Source organism: Lycium barbarum, chromosome 11 (genome assembly GCF_019175385.1).
Source record: "Lycium barbarum isolate Lr01 chromosome 11, ASM1917538v2, whole genome shotgun sequence".
NCBI lineage: Eukaryota > Viridiplantae > Streptophyta > Magnoliopsida > Solanales > Solanaceae > Lycium > Lycium barbarum.
Window position 1 is genome coordinate 93,843,078 of NC_083347.1, and position 27,994 is coordinate 93,871,071.

Consider the following 27,994-nt stretch of genomic DNA (forward strand, 5'->3'; position numbering starts at 1 on the left):
TATAGTTTGACTGGACACGGAATTTAAGAAATAAATGAAGACTTTTGAATCTTGTGATCTAGAATAAGTCAAAGACATTTATGTGGCTATAGATCATCTCGTTAAGCGTAAAAAGTAAAGTTTAAAGTTAAATTGTTGGCAAATAAAGAAATGCAATATTTTTTTGGGACGGACTAAAAATGAAAGTATATCATATAAATTGGGACAGAGGGAGTATTACCTAATATTTGAGTATGACTGTTAAAGAGATGAATTTTACAGAGAGTATATCGATATAATAAATGCCACAACTATTACAAATAAACTATTGTTATAGAGAAGTAAAATATAATATGAAAAATTGGTTCCCAAAAAAATCAGACGGTTACAGTGAAATGCTCGTATAGCCGCAATTATACGGAAGTTTGACTTTGCTAATTCGTGTAGTACGTATACTATTTTACGCGCGTCAGTAGCTTTTACCGGCGAAAAATCCAACAACATCGTCCACAATCCAACATCTATTTGTTTTCTAGCCTACTGTCTCTCTGGACTCAAATTGTCTCTCTCTTAGCTTCATAAGTGGAGGTACTTTTCCTTTAATCCTTCCTTAACTAACTTTACTCATATTACTCTCTTATTTTCTCTTGTTGGAACCTTAATTCCTGAAAAAATATCCCTGACCTCAAATGGGTGTTGCCTAAATTGATTGATTAAAATTATAAAGTCATTTTTTTCTGTTGTAAAATTAACTTTGTTGGTATATTTTAGTTTGTGATCTAAAATACTAATTACTGAATTCTTGGTTGCCTTTTTGCTTATTCAATTGCGATAATTTAATATAGACTACAGTAGTGTTGTATGAAAGAATCCATTTGGTTCTAACTAAATGCATTAGGAACACCAAAAAAAAATCTAGGTTCTCAGAAAATTTAGAAGTTTCATTAGTATATTTAGAGATTTATACGTTTGTAAAGATGGTCGAGATGGACAAATTAAAGAATCTCCAATTTGTCTTAGTTATACTCTTCAATATTTGAATGGAATGATTCCAAATGGAATAAAATGTTAAGGAGGAATCATTATAGCTGTTTCCGACTAGTTTGTGAATCAAATTAGTTGTTGTTGCAAGCCATAACTAGTTTGCTAAATTACTCCAAAAGAAGCATTTTTTTCTTTGGTTTCCTGGATTTCTTCAGCTTACCGACGACATGACCTTAGATAGGAAGATATGGAGATCTCAGATTAGTAGGTAGTTGAGTGATGTCTCGCTTTTCGCAGGATAGGCGTGGTGGTAGTCTAGAGCACCATGTCTGTCGTAATATTAGTCCTATTCATGTAGTTTATTGCCTTTTGATATTGTTATCATCTGTTGTTTATTTTTTTTTGGTTATCGCACTATTTTGTTGTTTTCTGATGACAAGGGATCCCGCAGACTACCTTTCGGGTGCGCACAGGGTAAACCCTGCTCCTGTGCAGTAGCTCGCAAACCACACAAAAGAGATAACCCGCACTAGGCAAGCCCTGTGCGACGAGCTTGACCCAGAAGGCAAATCCTCTGTTGTTGTAGGCAGAGAGTTTCGAACATGAGACCTCCATTTTTGAAAGCTTTGTAATGCTTTCCTTATTAGTTGCCATGTTTTCTTCACTATTGTATTTCCTTATTCATAACTGCTTTGATTTGCTGCACTTGAGCCGAGGATCTTTCGGAAGCAGGCTGTCTACCTCCATGAGGTAAGGGTAAGGTCTGCGTACACTCTACCCTCCACAGACCCCACATGTGGGTGGGATTACACTGGGTATGTTGTTGTTGTTGTTTCCTGGATTGTACACACATGTTGTATTTATTCAGAAAGTTTCTTGAACTCCTGCATTTGGGACTCTGCGACATCCTTTCTTCTTCTTCTTCTTATAGTTCTGCAATTAGGAAGTATTGTGTGTTAAAGTAAATTGTTCATGTGTTTGTGTTCTAGTTCAAATAGCTCAGTTTTATTCAATGCCTTGATTACAAAGGGCATAATACTCATTGAAGGTTTCCTGAAGAGAGAGGGTGCCCAATTGCCTTGCTTTTTCATCCGCGTGCCCAAAATTTGGTTGCCACATTTAGCTTCCACAACCACACAATCATGACACTAAGGGAGTACTGACAATGATAATAAAAAAGATTTTCGAGCTATCAAAGTAGATCGGAGACGGTACCATGGGTGCATTTTGTTGCTGTTTGCGAGATGAATGTGAAGATTTGGCAAATCCCAACAGCTCAATGTATAGGAACTGTTTATGCCTTCGATCTATAATATTTATAAGGGAAAAGGGTTAAATATACCCTTCTACTTTATTTTATTAGCTAACTTTATCCTCCGTTAGTGAAAGTGAACAAATATACCCCTGCCTAAAAACAAAGTTTACATATGTACCCCTATTTGGATTGAAAACCCCAAATCAAAGTAAATTATCTGATTTTAAAAAAATCACCCCATTCCTTCCACGACCCGACCCGCCCCAACCGAGCCCCATTTCATCTTCTTCTCCAAGAAGAATGCTCAAAAAATTTGAGTCAATCTCCTTCAATTCTCAATCAAATGAGCTCAAATTTGAGATGCAACTTCCTCAAAATTCAGTGAACAAATCCCAACCACCAATTTCTTCAAACAAAACACTGAATCAACAATGAAAAAAATTTCGATGGCTTGATTTGAAGAAATTGGTGGTTCGCACAATTTTTTTTTTGCCACCTGATGGTTCGCACGTTGTAAAAGTTCCATCAGGGAATTATGAACTTCGATGTTCGTTTTTGTCTCAAAGAGGGTACTATCCTGATGCCCTTGATAAAGCTAATCAAGATAGTTTTTGCATTCACACTCCATTTGGAACAAGTCCAGATGATCATTTCTTTGGTGTTTTTGATGGCCATTGAGAGTATGGAGCTCAATGCTTGCAGTTTGCAAAAAAGAAACTTGTGAAATTTGCTTAGGAATGGTAAATTTCATTTAGATGCTGTGGAAGCATGTCATGCGGCATTCTTGATGACCAATACGCAGTTGCACACTGATTTTATAGATGATAGCATGAGCGGAACAACTACAATAACTATACTCATACGAGGTATGACACTTTATGTTGATTTGAAAAAAAAAAATTCATGTTTTGTTTGAAGAAATTGGTGGTTGGGATTTGTTCACTGAATTTTGATGAAGTTGCATCTCAAATTTGAGCTCGTTTGATTGAGAATTGAAGGAGATTGACTCAAATTTTTTTAGCATTCTTTTTTTTTTTACAATGATAACATATATATATATATATATATATATATATATATATATATATATATATATATATATATATATATATATATATATATATATATTGAGCATTCTTCTTGGAGAAAAAGATGAAATTGGGGCTCGGTCGGCCGGTCGGGTCGTGGAAGGAATTGAGTAATTTTTTTAAAATTGGATAATTTAATTTGATTTGGGGTTTTCCATCCAAATAGGGATACATGTGTAAACTTTGTTGACGCAGGAGTATATTTGTTCACTTTCACTAACGGAGGATAAAGTTGGCTAATAAAATAAATTAGAGGGGTATAATTGGCCCTTTTCCATATTTATAAGGAAGTGTCATGGGTTAGTTATGTAGAATACTCTTATTATTATTCTCTTAGATTAATTATGAAATAGAATAGATATTTTAGTATTTTGGGCAGCCCACTTTCATGTTTATCCAAGGTGATATATATCACCTTCTGAGTCATATCCTTTCCTCCTCCTCTAATTTCGTTTCTTCTTGCTAAAGAGAACTTTAACCCTCTTCTCTTCTCATCAAATTCTCCTGCTAAATCAACCAGCTAGACTTGTTTTTGTTTAACCTCAAGTTAGTTCTCTCTTTTGTGTTAAGTCTACCAAACCTATTGTCACACTGCACATATTTTAGTATTTTGAGCATAACTCCTTGGGTAAAACTCCTTTTTAAGTGACTCAAAGTGTTACGGAAAAATAACTTGTAACTCTACAATTTTTATGTTTGTACAAAAACCTAGTTTTGTTGTTATTTACCCGAAAAAGGGGAGCTGCTGCCCAGATTTTCTGCTTTACAATCCTTCCATGTACTACTGTACAGTAGTTTCAACATATCTTTTTGAAAGAAGCTCATGTTGGGGTGAGTTGATACTCTTTAGAACCCCAAGACATAGACCTACAATTTTCGTCTAGTTTTGCCGTTTACCGATACAGGACAACTATGCTGTCTAGATTTTCTATTTTGAAAATCTAGTGTGATTTTCACCAATTAGGATCACGCTGGATACCTATTATGTTTCGTTTCACCATGCTGAAATCACTGAACTTAAATACGTATTTGATTGTGTATTTAAGGGAATTGTTTGAGGAAATTGGCAAATTTCTTTGGTCTATGGCATAGAAGATTCAAACTCCTCAAGTTGTGGTAGAACTTGTTATGTGCTAAAACGCCAAGGTTTGTGTATAAACTTGAACTTGTTTTTGAATATTTTGAAGTATCTTGAGCTTTTGTTTCCTTTCTCTTCACTTTATATTTATTGTATTGGTATTATCTCAAGTATTGCAAGATATTCGCTAACTCGCCCACTTATACAGATTGGTTGATCATTTTGCATTCTTGTTCGGACTTTATCCTTCCTGCGGTATTGACTTTGTCACCTATATTCACATGCGTCTTGATTCGGATCTATTGCCATCTTGATTTTGGTTTGTGGTTCATCTTAATTATGGAACTTATATATTTTTCATTCAACACCACTCGAGGTTCATACAATACATGAATTTCAAACTTGCTAGTATAAAAAAAAAAAAAACAAGTAGTCTCCTCCTTTGTACATAAATCAAAATGTAGATTTAGTACATTACTAAGATTTGGGTTTGCACGTCCTAAAATAGCCAAACAAGTCACTATATCCACACACACACACACACACACACATATATATATATATATATATATATATATATATATATATATATATATATATATAGATACACACACACACACACACATATATATATACACACACACACACACACACACATATATATATAAACACACACACACATATATATACACATATTATAAGAATATGGAATTATGTAAATTTTTTTTTATATATATACACATACTTACTTGTCTGTTAGCTGATCTGTCCATTTACTGTGGCTGCTTTATTAAAGTTGCTTTTATTAAAGCTTTCTTTTTCCGCAAATGTCTTCTAGCCGTTGCTTTTGTTCAACGAATCTTTCAGCCTTTTGTCTCATCATAACCATTTCCTCCACTACGTATGTCTGATTATTTCATACACACACACACACTCATATATATATATATATATATATATATATATATATATATATATATATATATATATAATGAACAGTAAAAAAATGAACAGTAATTTTTTAATTTTTTTTATCTTAATCTGGACTTTGTCCAGTCACGAATCTTGTTATACTGTTCATCTCTTTCTCTTAACCTTTGTTCTTAATAACAGTCTTCTTTAACCACACCCCGGTAATCACGGCCAACATCGTCCTTTATCATTTGGACATTAAAACGGCCTCTTTAAAACCTAGGAATTTACAGGTTAATTCATCGAGGTTATTAAGAAGTTAAGAGAATAACCATATACTAAGAATAACAAATTCATGATGATAAGGAAGTAATTACTTAAACATAATAATCACAAAATAATTTACATAATAGGGAGATTAGTACAAAAAACATAGTAAATAAACTTACATGGTTTGAAGAAGGAGAGAGGTTTCCCTTTCGGGGAACCCCAAAAAACTACTTCACACTAGGGGTAGTTATTTCAAACTTAATACTGATTTACAATAGGAGTTTATATTACACAGATTTTTGACTAGGCAAGGGATTGGAGCATTTGATGAAAGGGAAGGGGAATATGAAAGTTTTCTAGAGAGAGGTGGTTGGTGCTCTTGTTGGTGATGTCTTTGCTTCTCCACAAATGCTGCTATTTATAGGCGTCTGGCGGACTTTAACTCCGGATTTCAAAATGCTGAAGAATCTTTTGAGTTCAGCCGGGTGCTCTTTGGGCCCCATCGTCACGTGAACTTTTTCAAAAGAAAAATTTATTTACTTGTCTGTTAGCTGATCTGTCTATTTACTGTGGCTACTTTATTAAAGTTGCTTGTAATAAAGCTTTCTTTTTCCGCAAATGTCTTCTACCCGTTGCTTTTGTTCAACGAATCTTTCAGCCTTTTGTCTCATCATAACCATTTCCTCCACTACGTCTGTCTGATTATTTCATACACACACACACTCATATATATATATATATATATATATATATATATATATATATATATATATATATATATATATATATATATATATATATATATATATATTTATGTGTCTAAATTATGTAGTGCAATAAAATCAAAACTCATGCCTGAGTCTACATCATTTGGATCTTGAGAGTCTTGAAATGCACTGTCTTGGAAATTAATATCATCTCCTTCGAAATCTGAACTATGGATTGGTGACATCCCTTGACTTGAGATAATTCTGGACTAGGATTTTTAACTATATGTTTATCTTGTTCCTTTGTCTGGATTTTTTTTTCTAGTGTCTCTTTTACTATACTTTCTATTTTTTCATTCTTTTTCTTTTTTGCAAGTATGCTTTTCTTTGTAGGAGTTACTCCTTGCGTAAGTGTCTTTGGTAGTCTCCGTCTTGTTTGGAGAGATGAACATCCCTCATCTTCACTTTTTGGCAAAGTGACTGCCATCAACGGATTTGATGAGTCTTTACCGGCTACCGTTTGAACCGGACTAGCTGTATCCTTACCCGATACAGTGGGTCTGACTGCATTCATTGGGGAATGCACACCCGTCTCATCCATTTTTGTCTGAGATGGAGAACTCTGAGATTGCACCAATTCGAACTTAACCGCTTGTAGTCTCTGTTCTAATGTCTTCACTTGATCCAAGAGTTTCATTTTTTCTTGAACCAATGTCTCTTTCTGCTGGTTTAATCTCTTGACTACTTCAGTCATAGTAGAACTGTGATCACAAAAAATCACCTTGTCTATGTCTTTTTGTATATTGTACTGAGGGGTTCTATTTGGATTTTGTCTGAGAGATGGAGAAATATAGTAATTTGGACTCAATACTCCTCTAACATAGTCTAATGCCTCAGTGAAATCATTAAAGCCTTTAAAAAGAGGTTTTCTTATAATTTTAATAGAATCCAAAACTTCTATCCAGGTCTGAAAAATACCATTAGTTCTACCATGGATTACAACATAAAATTTAAATTTCTTGTCTAGATTTTTGTCTGTAAAATACTAACAAAGTGCATTTAGAGTGGCTACAAAATGACTAGCGTCTTTTTTGTTATGTGATATCCATAAATTATCTACTAAACATGTCTGTTGTTTGTCTATTATATATTCTGGTAATACCTTAAAAGTTAAGTTAGATGGCGGAAAGAATATTAAATTATTGGTTCCAAAATGTATTCTTTCTAAGGCGTTATTGTCTAATGCAGATGTAGGTCTAAAATGAAGGTTACCTAATACTGTCTGTCTGTATGTGTCTTGGGTTGAGGTTATGCCTTTCCTCTTGTCTGCTGTCTGAGAACTGGAAGGTCTCATGCTGTTCAAATAAAAAATCAGTTAGCAGTAATCTTTAGTCTACTTAATTGGTCTGCTAAATTATTATCTTTTCCTTTTATATGTTCAAATTTCAAAATTATAAATAGAAATGGTATCTAAAAAATTTAGTCATCGTCTTCTACTACTATTTTTATCATTTATCTTTTGATAGAATTTAACTATAGCTTCGCAGTCTGTTCTAACTAGTATTTTTGGTTTATTTAGGATATATAGTCTAAAACTATTTAATCCATATATTACAGCTAAAATCTCTGTATCTATACTACTCATATTTCCTTTTTCTTTATACTTATCACTTTGATAAGCACATATCTTTTCTTCATTTTTATTACTGTATTTATTGGGTTTTGCTTTTAGTACTGTTCCCCATCCTTCAAAACTACCGTCTGTTTCTATAATTAAATAGTCTGTTTCTAGAGGCATGTTTAAATCGGGAATGTTTTTTATTTTTTCTTTAATTTTTTGTACTAATTTAATGTCTTCAGTAGTAAAGTGTTTTTGACCATTAGATCCAGTCTTTGAATATAATGGTCCTGCTATTTTTCCTAAATCTTTTATAAAATTTCTAGCATAATTGACTATTCCTAAAAACTTTTGTAATTCTTTAACATTGTCTAACTTATCTGGCATTTCTAAAGCTTTTTTTGGCTATATGAGGTTGTAACTTTATTTTACCCTCTCCTAGTACTACTCCTAAAAAGTTTATATAATTTTTACATAATTCCATTTTTTTTTACTAATTATTATACCATTTTCTACGAATAGTCTAAATACCGTTTATAGATGTCCTAAGTGTTCTTTAATATCTCTACTAAACACTAGTATATCATTTACATATACTAATACAAACCTTTTGTATTCTCCAAATATACTATCCATTTTTTTTTGAAAAATTGGTGGAGCTGTCTAGCTGTCTTTAATCCAAATGACATTACTAACCATTCAAAATGTCCTTCAGGACAGGTGAATGCAGTCCATTCTATACTTTCTTCATGCATTCGTACCTGCCAATATCCTGATTTACAATCGAATTTACTAAATATTTTCTTTCCTTGTATTCTATTTATTAATTCTGTTTTGTCTGGTAACTTATATCCATCTGTTCTAGTATTATCATTAAGTCTTTTATAGTTTATTACCATTCTCGCCTTTTCTCTTACTATTTCGCTATGATTTCTTACCATAAATGCTACAGATCTATGTTTAGAAGTAGATCTTCTTATTACTCCTAAATTTAATAATTCTTTTATTTGTGCTTTAAAGTCTTCCACATCTTGGTTAGTTGCTTCTATTGAGGCTGTTTTAATTATATATTCTGGATTTATTATGTCTAATTTACATACAATTTTGTTATTTTTTCAATGTTTTAAAGGTTTTTCTCCTATAATTTCTATCTCATCTAGTATTCTTATTATATTATCTAAATCGTTTTGATTTTTTATTACTCCTATCCTTTCTATCCCTGTTTTAAAATTATATAACTCTGTTTCTATGTCTATTAAAGTATAATCCTTTTCTAACGAATCCTCTTCTCCTAAAATTTCTTCTTCTTCTAGAGTTAAATTTTTTTATTTCTGGCTTATCTTTACAACATGTATTATTTTCTTGACACTCTTTGTCATACCCCATTTTAACCGGGTTAAATTAGAAGTACAACATATTGGTGATTCCTCTTTTTGTTTATTTTAAGGAGTCGTCACCTAATTATTTATGGTGAATTAGGACACCTAAATTGATTAAAGTTATTTTAAAGTTAACTCTGTTTTAAAAGTCTGCGAAACTTAAGATTTTAGATAAGGGTTCAATTAGTCTAAAGGGAAGGTATTAGACACCCTTTAAGACTCATTAACAATGGTTAATTGACCGGACTTATGATTAGTTAGGCTAAGTGTAAATATAGTATTATAGAAAAGAACGTAGCTTTGTAAATGTGGCTAAAGTTATAGATAGACCTGTGCGAATGCTATTTAAAATAGGACTTGTAGAAAAATAATTATTTGTATAAAAGAAGATTTTAAGTGCTATTAAAAGTAAAGACTTACAAAGACTAATAGTTCAATATAGACTATGTAAGGATTGTTTTAGCAAATATATGTTTCAAGCATTGAAAAAGAGCAAAAGTGAAGAAGTTATCCACAGTACTAACTTGCCTTTTTATTTCTCAAAATAAGCTAACATTAGTGTATAATTTATGATGTTTTGAAAATCCTAAGATGGTAAGAATGAAAAATGATTCCTTTAACCCAAGAATGTGTAGGCATGCTATTTGAAAATCAATTACTCCAATAAATGTTATAGATACTATATAAGTAGTTTAGAACATAAATAGAAATGAATATAATTTTATGGAATTAACTACCCATTACTAAACTAAAACCCTTAATGTCACTAGGTTTATCTAAATTAACAAACAAAACTGTTAGCCATACAACACACATTAAATGCGCACAAGATAAAATAGAGGAGTAGATGTAATGTAAATGGGCTCAGCCCATTTAGGAAGGCTGCTGTCCGCTACTGTTGGGCTTCGGTCCAGATTTTATTTTCTTGTTTGGCTGCGGATTGGGCTGATCGGATACGAGAGGAGGATTTTGTTAGGCTTTTAGCCCAACGCCGAACGCGGAAGGAGATGACGAGTCGCTTGGACTCGTATGCGATAGTCATGCAAAAAATAAAATAAAAAGGATTAGTACAATGAGGATTTATAAGACCTATACTTCAAATATGCAATAAAGAAAAAGTAACAGCCGAAACTTAGATAAAGAAACTCACGTAAATAGCGGCAGCCAAATGGATTTAAATGGTCAATGGATAAAACCAAACCCAATAACAGAACATGGAAAGAGATAAGCCTTAATCGAAACACTCAAAGGGAAAGGGTCTTACAATTGCGGGCTTACTTAGACGATATGCTACATTACAAACACACGGGACTGCCATGACTGGTGTATATTAGTATACTATCTGCCTATCTAATTTCTTTTTAACACGAATCAATATTTAAATTCAGAGATGAATCCTAATCCTACTTAGCACCTCATTGTCATTTAGAGAGACACCAAAGGCATACAAAGTGCCGGATATACCTAAGTATACCATATGTATATTCAAGTATAGACTTTTATTTAGGTACGGGTAACACATAGAATTTTACCTATAACACATGCTCATGCTATTGTTCTTAGGAGAAACCATCATTTCAAATAAAGCGTCATAAATGAATTTACCAACCAGTTTGCCAAAGAAGGGATACTCAACATTACATGAAGAAGGGATACTCAACATTACATGATAGTAACTAATTGCAGTTTGCTTGAAAGTGAACAGAGATTCATTTTTGATACAACTGAAACAATAGATATTTTAGACAAGCAACATTTTAGCTGAACAAAATCTTAGTCAGCTGCTGTTCTGAAACAACTGAGTGGTTGCTAATACTCAAGTTGATACAGAGAAATGTTACTTAATCCAAACTACTATTATAATGGAGGAATACTGTTGACAAGCTGAAATACTCCACAAAACATCTAACGGACTGACTTAAATAGGATATGAAACTGGCTGACCATTTCAACAAAAATATATACTCAGACCAAACGAGTTACTGAAGTGAAATTGAACTAAGCAAGAACCATTCATATAATCAACAGAAAAATAAGAGTGTAAGGGATGCTAATGAGACAGCTACTTAACCAAAGACAGGGAGAAGGATTTGAGTGTTGTTGAAACATTTGATCCTCTAACTTGAACTTAAAGTATTGAAGAAATAGGACTAGAAAAGGTTTGGCTCAATAAACAACCAGCTGTTTACTACTCCTGTCAACCCATTCCAAGAATTCAAACATGCAATCTTGGAGCATACTAATGGTCTAAAGGGTCCTAACTGAAGTCATAAACAGAACAGAGAATACTCAACAAGAATAAGAAAAGATTACTGAACCCAAATGTATGATTATACTAAAGAGGTGAGCTATTAATCAACAACTTCATTACTTAAACATTCAAGGAATGATTAAGACTGGACCAGCAACCAATTATCAAAAGGACAAGTTCAAGCAAAATAACAAGACAACCATGTGACCCCAATCAGTCAAGCCAAATATAACTAGACTTAGGCAGATATGTCAAGTATACACACTAAATGAAAAGAGGTATGTTTAACTTATTTAGAGAATATGAACATCAACCATGATCATAGACTCAAACAAATTTAAGAGAGTCAAATGAGTATTACAGAGTGATAGCTATATCATGGCATCTCAGGAGTGGGTTAAGGCGAGTAGATTAGCAGCCAGACCAAGATGAAAGAAAGCAGGCAGGTTACAACATGTTTGGAAGGGAGGGGTTATGCAAAATTCACTCAATGATACATGATGACATATATAGAACAGGGAGAGAGGTAAATCACACTCAGCAATGCAGAGTTCAAGGAGTAAAAACAGGACACTGACAAGGTTTGATGTTTATGATCAGTAGAGATGTCCAAAGTGAGACACAATGCTGCAGTATTCTAAAGGATGAAACTAACTATGCAAGACTAATGAGAATGAACTATCAATACAGGATTCAAGCAGTCCAAAAACAACTCCCATACAAACCAGGTTCAATGCTTATGATTATATAATGGTCACATATGAATTGAGTTGAGAAGCACAAAACCATATTATGGCACCAAGACAGTAATTCAGGTAGACACAGTTGAATATGAAGTTATCAGATGGGTATTTGAGGTGTGCAAGGCACTTCAGGCAGTGTGACAGTTTGGAAGGGACAAGGTTAAGTGCAGTCAAAGCAGGCATGAGATGTAAAACAAGAAGCGAAAGCACTCAAAATCACATAGCACCATATGCAGCAAGGGAGGATTAATCACACCTAAACATAAATAAGTTACTAATCATTGTGAATTTGGCATAGCTTGAGGCAGACACACCAAGTTTCATGTACACAGTTCTGAGATTTAGCTTAACACATTCATGTAATCAGTTGAACTTCATCAGTCTAATAGTCGTACAATAGGTATCTTATAGGATGTCATATTGGTCTAAGCTACTTTCATCTCAACCCTTTAGGACATATGTGATCTTGACACTGATCTAAAACATGCTTGTATAGTAAATTGTGATTAATATGTTGACAGAACATTCTCAACACATCCATGGGCAGCCAAACAACAGATTTAACTAAAATCTAAATAGACATGGACAAACATAGAGAAAGTAATCACCAACTGCTCTAAGTATAAGTATGTATCAGACCACACACCTATTTTGAGAAACACAGAATTAGATCAAGATTCCTAGACAGGTTTCCAAACTTATACATTAGACAAATACGGGCAATGCTTCAAGGATACACATCAATTTATATACTACTCATGATGTCAAAGCACAAAGACATAAGATAAGCATTAATCCGAGATCAAGTCATACACAAGAGGTCTAAAGCTGGCAGTATAACAGCAATAATTCAGACCCAATGAACACAATCCTTGATTACCATAAATCAGAACATCAACACATAAACATTATTTAACTAACATAGCCAGCAAATAACTTAACAAACATAATCGATTAAATAAAATTACCACTTAACTAATTACTCTATTCAAACTAGATAAAATTAACTTGGTAAACATAATTAACTACATTAAGCTTAAACTGATACTAAACTCAGCAAAGCATAACTAAAAATCCAAAAAAAAAAAAAGCGATAGGAAGTTTACCTCTTGTTGGCGCAATGAACTGGGGTGTCGAGGTCATCGAATCTACTCTCTCGTTATGAATAGACCCGAACACGACGAACGATTCGAACCTCAGATCGAAACAAACCAGAAATTTTATGTTGAGTAAATGTTCAAGAACAGATGATAATTGATCAAAAGTGTATGAACTGTGAGGGTAAGCTCCGGGAAAATGCTGAAAAATCGTTCCCTGAAAACGCTCAGTCAAAACTTGTCCTCCAAAAATGTTGAGTAATTCTGTTTTTTTATAGAAAAATATGAGGAGAGAGAGGAGCGTATGAGAGAGAGAGACGAAGGAGCGGGGGACAGGCGTGGGGAACAGAGGGAAGTGGAGGTGGCAGAGGAGCGCGGGAGAGAGGAGGAATGGTAGGGTAGAGAGAGAGGAGAGATGAAGAGAAAGGAGAGAGAGAAGAGTGAAAGCGGCTGAGGGTTGAAAGAGAAAGAGATTAGGTTTTGCTGAAACCTAATCTGAAATGTATTATTTCGTTTGGGCCGGGTCGGGTATTGTGGGCTGATTTGTAATGGATTGAAGTGTGGGCTGGTCCGTTTGAGTAGTGAAATGGGTAATGGGCTGGACGAATTAACTAGAGTATGGGCTAATAATTTGGCTGAAAATTATTGATTCTTCCTCCCCTATTTAATTATTCTTGGGCTTTTAACTTAATAACTGGTACAATATATGCTATGTAAAGACAAATGGTAAAAGGTAAAAAATTAATTTAACGAGTACAAATCCTAAATGAAATGATGACGAACCATTTAAAATTTGTGATAAAGTAATACTAGTAATATTGATAGTAAAATAGTGAAAATGAAAGTAATGATATTAATAGTAGTAGCAGTATAAAATAATAGTGAAAATAAAGTGTTTGTCTTGTCAATGAATTTAGAAGCCCGAGTAAATAAAATTAAATAAATGAGGGACAAAATTGGGTGTCAACACTCTTTACAACAACTATCTTCTTTCTTTTGCAGGTTGCTTCGGTCTGTGGTAGAGATCTTCTTTTGACGGATTCTAGTTTCAGTCTTAAGAACTTGTACTGGTGTATGAGTAATATTTTTTAAGAAGATTACTCCATCTCTTGTAATCATATAGTTGCCATTATTATGTAACATAAAGTCTAATCCTATGACAAAATCTACATTTATATTAAGGTCTCTTACCCATATCTTATCCATTTTATAGCTTGGTTTGTAAAATTCTGAACATGTATTTATAAAGCTAATGTAGGCCTTATGAACATAATGTCTATATATTTTATGTGTTTCATCCATTTGCATGGCTGCAACTGTTTTTTCTAGAATTTTTATTAAATTAGGTGGAACTATTCTTTTGTTTGTTATGCACTTTGTGCACTCTGAATCTACTAATGCAAATGTTTCTATCTCATAATCATCTATTTTAATTCTTGCAAGTATTTTTATTGTTCCTAATTTTTTATCTTCATTACATACTAATGCTTCATGGTCTTCTATACTCATTAATTCTGCTTGAGAATCTTCTGGTATTGTTCTTAATGGTTTCATTATTGGTTGTATATTTGATAGTCTTATTTCTTCGTCTTCACTATCTGCTTCTCTTTGTTTTCCTTTTTCTAGGTTACATAATCTAGTTTCTAATTCATTTATTCTTGTTTCTAATGTTATCATTCTTAGATTAATAGTAGGGTCTTCAATTTTCTTATGAGTTTCCTCTTTATTTATTTTTTTCTTAAATTTTTTTTCTATACACATTGTACATCCTTCTATATAACAATTTTTACATTTAGCTCTTTTGTCTCTACTAGGATACCGTTTACAAAAGAAACATGCATTACTATCCAATCCCTTATTTCGTTCGAACTCATGGTTACAGTCTTCCGCTATATTTGCTAAATTATCTATTGCTTCTAAGTCTAGATTTTCTAATCCTATTTCATTGATTAATTCTTCTGCTTCTGAGTCTGACGAGTCTGTTTTGATTTTTTCTTCAGTGTCTACACTTACTATAGAATATATACTCTCTATGTCTGACATATATTCGTCTACATTTATTAATGTTTCCTGGAAATCTTCAATTAGCTGAGAATTTCTTGTCTTATTATTTATTCTTTTTGGACATGTATTTGCTAAGTGTTCTACACTTCCACAAGTAAAGCATTCTAGTTTATTTTTATAATTCTTTTCTGTTCGATATTTTCTTACATGCCTATTTCTGTCTAAATAAGGTTTTCTGGCTGCTGATTTTCTAAGATAATATTTCTTTCTATTATATTGAGGATAATTTCTATTATAATGTGTTCTGTATTTTTTATGCTTTTTCTTTTTGTAATTGTCTTTATCATAGCTTTGTGTAGTGTAAACTACGCTTTTACAAAAGTTCATTTTATTTTGTTTTAGCTGTTTTTGTATTTGTATATGGGTGCATTTTTCTTGTAGTATATCCATTATATGTTGTATTCTATGTCCTATAGACCATTTTAGATTAGGATTCTGCACTACTCCATCTCTCTTATTCCATCTATCTTCTATTTCTCTTCCTAAGGCTCCTGGTAGTTTATTAAATAATTTTTTACCTAATTCTTGATCAAACGCATTTCCACTAATAGTACAGTAGTAAAAATAATCGTTTAAAAATTTCTTAATATGAAACCAACTACTTATGCTTAGTTGTTCTAATTTTATTACCGCATTTCTCTGTAGTACCAATAATCCACTATTTGGATCTTCCCCTGTAATTAAAGTATGTATTTTATTAGTAAAATTATATGGATTTGCTCCCATGGATACTAAGTGTTGAAATTCCATTGGAAAATTTTCCTTATAAGCTTCCCATAAAACTTTGGCTGATTCTCCTAAAAAAGTTTCTAAATATTTATACATTGTTTCTGCGTCTGTATCACTATATGTTTTTATATAGTTTGCTACTACTATTCCTTTCCAAAGATCTATTACTGAATTCCATCTTTGTGGATCATGTGCTGCTATATTTAATATTTTACCTTTATTACCTCCTTCTTGAAGAATAATAGGTTCTTCTATAGGCATTCTTTTTCCTGATGGTTTAACATTGTCTATAGGTTCTCCTACTGTTCTAAAAACTCTTCTTCTAGGTACATTTCCTGTGCTTGTGTCTACTATGTATTGTTCTCCTGTTGTTCTTTGAAATGGACTAGAACTAGATGCACTAGATTTCATTAATTCTTTTTGGCTTATTATTGAGTCTATCTCTATTTCGCCATCACTATGTTGCATATCTTCTAATATTTTATCGAATTCGTCTGATTTCTTTTGGTATATATGTTCTACTCTATATCCCCAATTATCAATTCGAGCTTCACATAATTTAAAATGACTTATGATTTCTTCTATTGTTAGTTCTCCTAACTTACACCCTTTACATCTAAAAAGCATATTTTTGTTTTCTTTTTGGAGTCTTTTTGCTTCTTCTATAGTTATGTCTACCGCAAACTCGTCTTGTATTATTTCTATATTCATAAAATTTGATTCTGTGATTTCATTTTCGTCTAAAGTACTTTCTTCTTCTATGTCTTTTTGTGGCGTATAACTATAATTAGTAAAACGTATAGATGTCTCTCACTACAGGAAAAATGACATTTAATGTCGGGAAATATAGTCGTTAAAAGTCATAATCCGGTCGCCATTAGCCATATAACGACGGGACAAAATTCGGTCGTTGCCAGTCGTTAATAGCTCTGTCGTTAAAAGTTTGTGACCGGTTTGGAATCCGGTCGTTAATGGATCTTTAGCGACGGCAAATATTCCGGTCGTTACATCTCTTTTTAGCGACCGCATTTCCCTTTGCTAAATGCCATTTGGCCAGTCGTTAATCCTCTATTTACAACAATAAATCCGGTCGTTGAAAATTATTTTACCTTCGCTAAGGCTATATTTATCTTCCATGACGACCAAAAATTCATCATTTATTATATATACATTTACATTCACACATTCAAAAACATATATATAATCAATATTGATACAAAATCTCGTCAATTACAAAGAAGTAGAACATCATATTACAAAATATACCAATGGAAATGTACGACGTTATTTTTGTCAAGTCTTAACTGAAGAGAATAGAACTGTAGCATTGTAAAAAAAAATCTGTAAACAACTCCGGGAAAAATAGAAAATAAGTATCTCTTGTGCTTCAACTTGGTCTTTAATAGTAACAGCTTATACTTGCTCTGCACTTCTTCCGGAACAAGTTCTTCAGATTTCAAATTAATGATCTGTTAAAGAAACAATATTAAAATAATTAAGTAATAAAAAAACTTCAAATTCTACATAAGCATATATACACATGACTGTATCCATGTCAATCTGTTCCTGATGAGGATCAGATTTCAAATTAATGATCTGTTAAAGAAACAATATTAAAATAATTAAGTAATAAAAAAACTTCAAATTCTACATAAGCATATATACACATGACTGTATCCATGTCAATCTGTTCCTGATGAGGATCAGAGGTCAATAAGACAGTAGCATCGATTTTGCTTAACAATTTAGTGAACAAGCTAAATCATGAATAATAGTTGTCTTCTCGTTGGGGAATGAAAACATGTTTTATTAACATGGTGAAAAAAAAATTACGTTTTGATTTTGACTAGCTAGGAAGATTTAACACAACAAAACATTTACAAGAGTAACAAGAGATAAGATGTAACAGAAAGGAGCCAAGTCCATCATGAGAAGAGTATGATGCCTTAACCAAAGTAGCTCCCCCAAGCACTTGCCAAATTCTTCTATGTAATGAAAGCCCAAAATCAGTTATAATATCTGCAGCACTAGTCACAAAGATAAGAGATTGTTCTCTTCTTAAAAGACACAGGACGCACACATCAGTATAAGTAATATTTTTGTCACTAGTTATATAAAATCTACGAAATATAGAGAGACCTCAAATACAATCGTCTATGATGTCTTTCGATCACAATTAACAAGCATCAGGTTAAATTCACAGTTAACCAATTCTTATTTCTATTAACGAGCACCAGATAAAATTAAGAAAATAACATACATATAAATTCAATCACATAAATTAAAATTAGTAATCAAGACTTTGATGCATTAAAGTGATACATTTGTTTCATGTCATTGAAATGTTCTCAATATGACAGTGATTCAAAGCACTCGAAACTCTGGTTAGAGGACGTACGTAAAGCAACATTCCGACCAATCCTCCTTTCTGAATTTCCAGCGCAAAGATCAACCGCCAGATTCATTTCTTTTTACATCCTTGTACAGGATTCTAAACACTATCGCCACAACTCATTTATTCAAACCAACTCACTGTAATATGAACTGTTTGTATAAAAGATGGCAAACTTATCTCAGTAATTAAACTGGGAAAATTCAATTAAAAGCTAGAAAAGTTTTTTGAAATAAGAACATCAAAAAAATAAAAGATAACATAATACAGTTGGGCATCGAGCTACCTTGAGTCAACTATCAGTTTGTGTTTTTCCCGATAAAGAGAACAATGGATAAAAATGAATGGAAAACTAAATTTATGTAGTAAAATAACTACCATTTAGCATAACAAACTCTAGTAGTGATACATGTAGACCAAGTCATTATTGCAGAAGCAAACAATCACTAATGAAGGTTTAATAATTACATTGTGAATGAGGAAAAACACCGAAAGAAGTCAACAATATGTATAATGGAGATGTCACCAACGCAAAATGTCAAGAGGAGATCTTAGCATGATTGCACACATCGATCAATCATTCTCCATTTTTTATTATCAAGTAAAGGGCTCGATAAATTATTCGGTTATTCTCCATTCTTAAAAACTTCTTCATCATAAACGATCCGGAGGACCTTGACGATTTTTAATTTGTTACAAGATATGAAACAAAATACAATTGGTGATATCTAATGCAAATAGCATTGTTTCTTGCATACAGTTCATAGAAGATTTGTTGAAGCCTCTATGAATTGGTTATCTGGTTCTCTTCTTGCTAAGCTAATAATCAAGAGATTCCCCTCATCTTAACGAACTAAAGATGGAGAAAGCAATACATTCTTCTCGGGTTCAAGGTTCAATAGTTTTTTGCTTCATGAAATAAGGCTGCATGCCCCTAAACATCAAGTTCTACATTGAAAAGTAATGGGCTAATGCTCGTCAATTTTTTCTCCATTTGAATATGCAAAAACTGTAAATGCTAATTAGATTTACCATCTAAGATTTCAACAAATTTTGAACTAAAGAAAAACCATAAAATGAAGCATTATAAAAATTACAGTTAAAAAGAGAGAATGATACTTTTCCAATTGCACATACTTTCTTTAGGGGCGAGTGTAATTTTACAGTTACAGTTTTAGATTCCACCATGGTGCATAGATCTCTTAAATAGGTTGTCTTATCAATCTATGTAGTGCACTGACAAATGGTAAAAAAAAATCCTATGCAAGAAATATTTTTTATATTCAATGAAATTAAACTCAAGTACAATAACGCAAAAGAGCCACTCTTAATCCAAGGAAGCACATACATTCTTTAAAACCACAAAGCTCTCAGCTCTACATGTATTTCTCTTTTGTTACTCCCATTTCAGTAATCAGATTATACATTTTAGAGTGTGCTAAAGGTTAATGAGAAGTAAAAGAAAACACCAAATGAATAAAAGGGATCGAACAAATTAAATATAAGAACCTATTTAGTATATCATGAAGCTTTGAAATCCAAGAGAACTTAATGTATCTAAGAGACAAAACCAGACTTCATTCCAGTGTTTTAGCAGCATATCCCATATTTTGTTTATATGTAAATAAGGAGCAGCTACGCCCATATTATTAAATAATCAGCACTAACTGATCGTCAGATGATAGAAGACATAATTCACTAAGAGATAAATTTAATAATCACAAAATTATAACATTAGAAACTCTACAGAAATACCATTATATATAACCAGAATAGCAGCGGCGGATCCAGAATTTATAGGTCGTGGTTGCTTAACTATTTTTAGTATAAATTTCACAATGGTCGCAAAGACCAAACCTGGAAATTCATCTGGGTCGGATCTGTCAGTTTTTGAGTTAATTCATATCGATTTACTAGGATTTTATGTTATAATCAGACAACAATCACAAAACTAAAATAAGTTCCATTTATTTTTAGCTTTTCCTCTTTTAACAAATTCAATTTATATTGGAGTAAATTTTAAAGATAATAGGAAAGAAAATGAAACAAGTCTGGAAATATCCCTATCAATTAGATTATTTTCGAGTCTCAATTGGATAATTTGGTAAAAACGAATTATTTTATATATATTCTTTATCTGATTCAATTATCCACCTTTAAACTTCTAGAGATATTTTTTTTTTATCTGAATCTTTTAAAATTAATAACAACTTCATAGAAATCAATGGTTTAGATATTCAAAGTACCTCCGTAATGCTGTGCACACCGTAAGAACCCATGGGGAGAACTTTGTCATAATGAGTGCTTATACAAATGATTTGGCCAAAGCAAATGGGTGCTGAAGTACTCATCCCCACAAAAGTAGTTCCGCCACATAGAAAAGGTGAGGTAATGGTACAATTGCCCCATCATGACTATATACAGGTGGAAATACAAAAATATTCTCTACGCAAATTCAATCAATTGCAACCACAATAGTAGATGTTATTTCCCTCTAACGAAATTTTCCAAATCCTATGTTCACAGATCAACCTAAAAATTACAAACACATAGACAAGTGAAATATTAAGGACAGCAAGTTTAGAGATTTGGGAAAATTTACCCTGGTGAGAAGGAGAATCAAACCCTAAAAACGCTGAGACTCTTTAACCAGAGAGGGCAGAAACAGAGAGACTCCAAGTCACATTTCAGTTTGTATTTTAAGGATTTTTCTATTTTATCTTTTGTGGGGAGGGGGCGTGTTAGTGGGTATATAGCGGTTGGGAAGAAAAGGGGGGAAATAATGGCTCTTCTTTTCTTAATTAGTTTTAATGACCGGATATCACACCTTTTAACGATCGGATGTTATTCTCTCACTACTAGTGAGCTAAAAATTGACATTTAACGACCCAAAAAAATTCAGTCGCTATAACTACACTTAAAGTGACTGGATTTATATCCCTTCGTTAAGAAATGGTCGCTAAAAGTCCAATTTCTTGTAGTGTCTCCCTTAGAATTAGTGTACATTAGGTGAGATTCTGGCTGTAGAATCTTTTTTCTATTAAAATCTTCTAGATTCCATTCCATCCCTGCATATTCTTCAGGATTTATTTTTATGGGTTTTATTAGTCTTATTCCTCTATTTCCCATTACTTCTACTACATCTTCTACCTTAATTTTAAATTTTTTATTACTATTATTAGTCATTTTTCCTAGAAATCCTATGCATATTAATAAATTATTACCGTTACACATCTCTTCATAACCCTTGGTCTGTATTCTTATTTTTATGTGCTTTCCAAATTCTGCTAAATTCATTATAAAATCTGGACTAATATAAAAGATTCCTCCATTATTGGTCATGTCTACTTCTGTTAATCCTATTATTGATTTTTTCATGTCTGACCATCTATCGTCATAAATTACTATTAAAACTTTAGTTCCTAAGTTCTTTCTAGTTAATCCTTTTAATCCTACTACTATTAATCCCATATGCATTAAACTTCTTCTAGTATTTTTTATTTGTCTTACAGTCGCTGGGTCTATTAAACTTATTGTAGTAACTTTAGTTCCTATGGCTGATAATTGTTCTTCTCTATAATGTCTATATAATTGTGTTGTACTTGAGAACTGTCCTATATTATATAAGGTTTTTCGATTTAATAGTTTTAATTAGTTTTGTTGGAAAATTTGTATATCTCTATCGACGTCTATTACCTCACTTAGTTGTTGATTGTTTTCTTCTGATGTTCTTCTACTTAAAATTCTTGATAAGAAATTATTACCTATTCTATTATCTGAAAAATTTACTCTTTGTCTTTCTTGCCTTTCTGATCCTCCTTCGTTTCTTGGTCTAGTTGAAAGATGGTCCATTTTTGTGGTTTTCTGATTACTTTAACTTTTTCTTTCTGAGGTGTTATTTCAACCTTCTTCAATTGTTCTATTAATTCTTCAACTTCTTAATTTTTAGGGGTCTCTTTATTTTTCTCTTTTTGTTGTTCACTTAACAACCGAACGCGCTCACTTATTAGTTCTAACCTTGGTACTATTATTTCTATTTTCTTTATTATTTCTAATATTAATGAAATTATAGTAATATTTTGTTGTAGTGTTATTTGATCCGATTTCGCGTTAGGTATATAATCTTTATAGTCTGCTGGTAAAGGTATAGACTTTTCTATTAATTTCGAGGCTTCTTCTTGAACTAATGTTGGTCTACTCATGAAAGAGTGATTTCTTTTAGTTCTGCTACTGTGGCATACAGATCATGTACAAGTCCCAGACTCTACAAAACATAGATGCATATGCAAATGTGATCTTCATAAAAGCTTTCAAAAAATCTACTTCAAATGGTCATCTTCAAATCTCTTCTTGTACATCACCTACGACACAAGACAACTATTGTTTAGCATAAAGCTTAGTTGTGCATAAACTTTGGGCTTGAAGCCATTAGATTCTCCAATTCCCTTCTAAGTTATAGGTAGCTCAAATGGGATATAAACATAATCAAGTAAACAAATATATCAAAAATATTGAATATCAATTCTTGAGGCGTTCCCAAATATCAATATGAATGTGTAAAGGCTCAAGTGTCAAGAAAGCTCATAAAATTATTTCAAGAGAGTTTGTCACATAACAAATTTCGCTCAATATGTATGTCATGCCTTCACAGCAAGCATAATCAAATATCAAGATGGACTGAAGCCTAAAATCAAGTAGGGCCAAAACACAATAATCAAGAGAATCAAGAACCATATTAGAAATGGCTTTCTAGTTCATGCTTAATATGGACAAGTTCCATAATTAAGACGAACCACATATCCAAAGTCAAGATGGCAAAAGATCCAAATGGCATGCCAATATAGGTGACAGAGTCACTAACCCAAGAATGATAGTCCCAACAAGAATGCAAAATGATCAAGCAATTAGTATAAGTCGGCGAGTTAGCGAATATCTTGCAATACTTGAGATAATACAAATATAATAATATAAAGTGAATAGAGAGGAAACAAAAGCAAAAGCTACTTAATATTCCAGCAAGTAAAAAGAGTTCAAGTTTATACACAAACCTTGGCGTTTTAGCACATAACAAGTTCTACCACAACTTGAGGAGTTCGAATCTTCTATGCCACAGACCAAACAAATTTGCCAACTTCCTCAAGAAATTTTCCTTAGCTTATGCAAAGTATATATACCTTAAAGACACAATCAAATACCTATTTAAGTTCAGTGATTTCAGCATGTTGAAATGAAACATGATAGGTATCCAAAGTGATCCTAATTGGTGAAAATCACATTAAATTTCAAACTAGAAAATCTGGACAGCACAATTGTCCTGTATTGTGACTTAGTTTTGAGGAGGTAAACGGCAAAACTAGATTTTGTGGTCTTCATGAAAATTGTAGGTATATCTTGGGGTTCTAAAAAGTTTTAAATCACCCCAACATGAGCTTCAGACAAAAAGATATGTTCAAAATACTGTACAGTGGTACATGAAAGATTTGTAAAGCAGAAATCTAGGCAACACCTGCCCTGTACTTCATCCCCTTTTTTAGGTAAATAACAACATAACTAGGTTTTGGTACAAACATTAAAGTTGTCGAGTTACAAGTTATCTTTCCACAACACTTGAGTCACTTAAAAAGGAGTTTTACCCAAGGAGATATGCTTAAAATGCTAAAACATTTGAAGTGTAAAAACGGGTTTGGTAGACTTTCCACAAAAGAGAAAAATAACTTAAGGTTCAAAAAAAAAAAAAGGTCTAGCTGGTTGATTTAGTAGGAGAACTTGATGAGAAGAGGGTTGGGGTTCTCTTTAGCAAGAAGAAGCGATTAGAGGAGCAGCAAAGGATCTGACCCAAAAGGTGATATATATCACCTAGGATAAACATGAAAGGGAGCTGCCCAAAATACTAAAATATCTATTCCATTTCATAATCAATTTAAGAGAATAATTGTAAGAGTATTCTACAGGACTACCCCATGACATTTCCTTATAAATATTATCACAATTTAAAATAAGCAATTTTTAAATATCGTATAATTCAAGTTTAGGAAGTGCGAAGTAAATTTATCCTTGCTATAAAGATATTGAAAATGCAAATATTAGTTTAAAAAGTTTGGGGTGATCCAGTTTGGTACTTAAACAAAAAAAATATTATTTCAAGGGCATTTATATGTAATCTAGAAAATATTATGGGATGGGATGGGGAGTAGGAGCTAATTTGAGGTGAGATGGTCAAGGGTGCGGGCCATTGAGTAGTTGGAAAGAGACAATGAGCTTGGAAGACCGCTTAGGAACTTGTTTTGCCTACTCCCACTAGGGAAGTCATTTTCCTTATTTTAAAGAATTTTTTTTCTTTGAGAGAATATTTTGACCAACCAAACAGGAAAAATTGAAAAACATTTTTCAAAATTTACTTTTCCCCATACCAAACACACCCTTAGTGCCGTACATTTTTCCTTCTTCCTGGGTTTCATTGAATAGCTTTCGGGAACTATTTAGCAAAGTTTTGGAATCTCTTGAATTTCAATTTTCGTGACCTTGATGAGCCTCTCTCTTTCAGAATATACAGAAGAAGACCCAAAAATAATGACAAAATGTTTTCACCACTTTCACCTAGCTTGCATATATGAGTGGATGGAGAGAAGTGACAGCTGTCCAGTTTGTGGGAAGGTAAATTTGATATCCTTTACAATGTAGTGTCTACTGTCTACTGTTTTATGATTACTGCTTATCTATCCGCGTACTTGATTTTATGTTGCAGTTGAGCTTGTCCTTTACATGCTATCCTGCTATAAGAAATCCCCAGACGTTTTGAGGGCAAATCTTCATCTTTTGTTTTCTTTTCCGCCCCGTCTTAATACAATCGAGTGCTTTCGATATTTAATCAACATAATTAATAATCTGCTGTCATATAGTTTAAAGAAGTTGCAGAAAACCTCTTTATACTAACTTATACAAATTTATAGCATTGTACCCAGTCACAGTAATAAGAATATACTTGCAAGAATTTATTTGTGAAGAAGACTAAGTTACATACTCTTTAAGTAAAAAGAAAAAGAGACATTATTACTTGGCTTTGTCTTTCTTTTGGTGAAAAAAGTGAGAACTAGAAGAGGGAACACAAGAGTAGCGAGTGTGAAGATTGCCTGCTCCAGTCAAGTTTACCGTTCTATTTTCATAGATTACCAAATTTGTTTTTACCGGCTATTGTGTTGTATGGTCAAAGATTCTCATTTGGTGCATAAATAGGCAAAGAGCGTGAGCTGACATTCTAATAGCTCAGACACCCTCTTCTTCTTACAGACAAGTGCGAGCGGGAGTGCGGGGGGGGGGGGGGTGGTGGTGGTGGGGGGATGTTTCAGAGAAAACTGTCAAAACTTGCAGGAACAGTATTCTGCAAGTAGGCTGTTATATGCAATTCCAAGATTCCTACCATTTATAATAGATGTGTGTATAATGGACTTAGGGAAAGAGTAAATCGCAATCACTAGGAAAGACAAGTCTATTGGGAAAACCGCCGGTGGGGTTAAAAAGGTCGATCGGCAAAAGATAGTAAGGGTTAATGTAGGTACCAAAATGTAGAGTGAGAGCTAGAGCAAAAATGAAAGCACTCTATATTAACACTTCCAGTGGATTTACAGTATTGCAGCAAAATAGTGGTGAAGAAGATGAGAAGCTGAAAAGCCTTGGCATTTGTACACTTCTGTTAAGTCTGAAGATCTCCTTGGAGAATACTAAGGAGTCACTATTAATCTTGACTAATAAAATAGTTCGATAGAATTCGGTTATTCGAACAAAGTGCTCGTGAATGATGAGTGGTCATCATCCTATAATTTCAGTGCAAAATACATCGATGGGACTTCTAAAGAAGCTAAGCACTTCAGTTGATGCTAATGTTGCTGGGATCTCTTCAATGTGCAAAGGCATAGCTATAGCCCATCCAGTCCTTGCTATTTCGTACTCTGGCTGCTTGTCCTCTCAATTTCTTGTACTTTTCTGTGCCCTTTTACTCATGTGCATTGCTGCCTATTCCCTACTAGTACGTACCCTTAGGGGTCATTTGGTTGTTGGTTAGATTTATGCAGGTATTAGTTACGTAGGATTAAATTATTCATGTAGTACTTATTTCATCTTGTACCCTGCATAAATTATACATAGATTACCTCATTTATGCATAGATTACCTCGTAACTTATACATGTATTAGTTATGCGGGATCGTAAACTGATAACCAAATATCGTACTTGGTGTGCAGAATTTTATACATAGCAACTAAAATGCTACCAAACATGATACTATTTATGCTTGTTTTACATGAATAATTCACTTCCTAGCCAGCAACCAAACGACCCCTTAGAGCACAAAAACAGCAGAAAGCTCCTAATCATGCAGATCCACTGGGAAGATATGGGAATTTCACTTCCCTTCGAACCAAAGGGCTACCAAAGAATTCTTCTGCATGTGGCTCAAGTTTGTGATGCCAATATCTTCTGATTTTCGCCTATTATGTGATAGCTTCCATTTCTTTTAGTAACTCAACTCATTGATTCAATTGATACGAGTCTCGAACCCTTGATCTAATGGAAGACATTAAATCATATCTACCACTAAGCTAAGGGACGACTTAGCTTAGGAGAACTGGATGCAGCTGCTACCTTTAGAAACTTGAGGATGTTGTGAGATATGAACAAGGGACTACAAGATGAAACCTACAGATGTTGCTGTTTGCTTTTGTCAAAGTCGGTCACTGGTATAATATCATTAAAAATGTTTATCAACTTCTTTTTTTATATTGGTAAATCATAATGAAATATATTAGAGGAATCAGGCAAGTGCCAGAAAAATTGAACTCGTACAAATAAATATCAGATCTAGTCAACTATGTTAGATACAGCCTGGATAAGAATCTGTTTCCTACTTACTCTCTTGGTAAGTAAAAGTTCGTCCTCATGAAAAAAGACTCATTTGGGCTGGTTAACACCACAATGCTAAAAGTGTTGATTTTAAGGTAGTACCAAAAAGGTACCACCAAAAGGGTGATGGCAGAAACACAAGGGGAAAAAAGGAGAGGTGAATGAAAATCAGCCAGAATTCAAGAATCTGTATTAGCACATCTTCTTATGCCACAAAATTCCCCAACTCTATTATGAGTTATGTCACGTTTTCTTCTTTACTTCGCTGTGTATTAACAAACTGGATTGGTTTGTAACTTCATGAAAAGTTGCGCTGCTTTACCATCACAAAATATTGTCTGTTAATTATTTGTTAAAATGCTATTATGAGTTCTTATTTGTTGAGTCAACTGCTAATAAGCCAGCTGTGTCACAATTATGCTGAATAACAGTATCCCGTGATCGGTTTAGTTGTCGTCTAAGTTCTTCAGGCTTTAGATGCCAGAACTTTGAAGCGATTCCCTAAGTAGTTGACTTGTGATTAGTCTTCGTTGCCCCGCCTTTCTTTAAAGG

The 27,994-nt window shown here is 33.1% G+C and overlaps 1 long non-coding RNA gene across 1 annotated transcript; it reads left to right on the forward strand.

Moving 5' to 3' along the window:
- The first annotated feature begins 440 nt into the window (after positions 1 to 440).
- On the forward strand, positions 441 to 27,754 carry LOC132620300 (uncharacterized). The gene is made up of 3 exons (XR_009574760.1): positions 441 to 567; positions 25,091 to 25,200; positions 26,370 to 27,754. It is a non-coding gene; the product is annotated as an uncharacterized LOC132620300 (long non-coding RNA).
- The last annotated feature ends 240 nt before the right edge of the window (positions 27,755 to 27,994 follow it).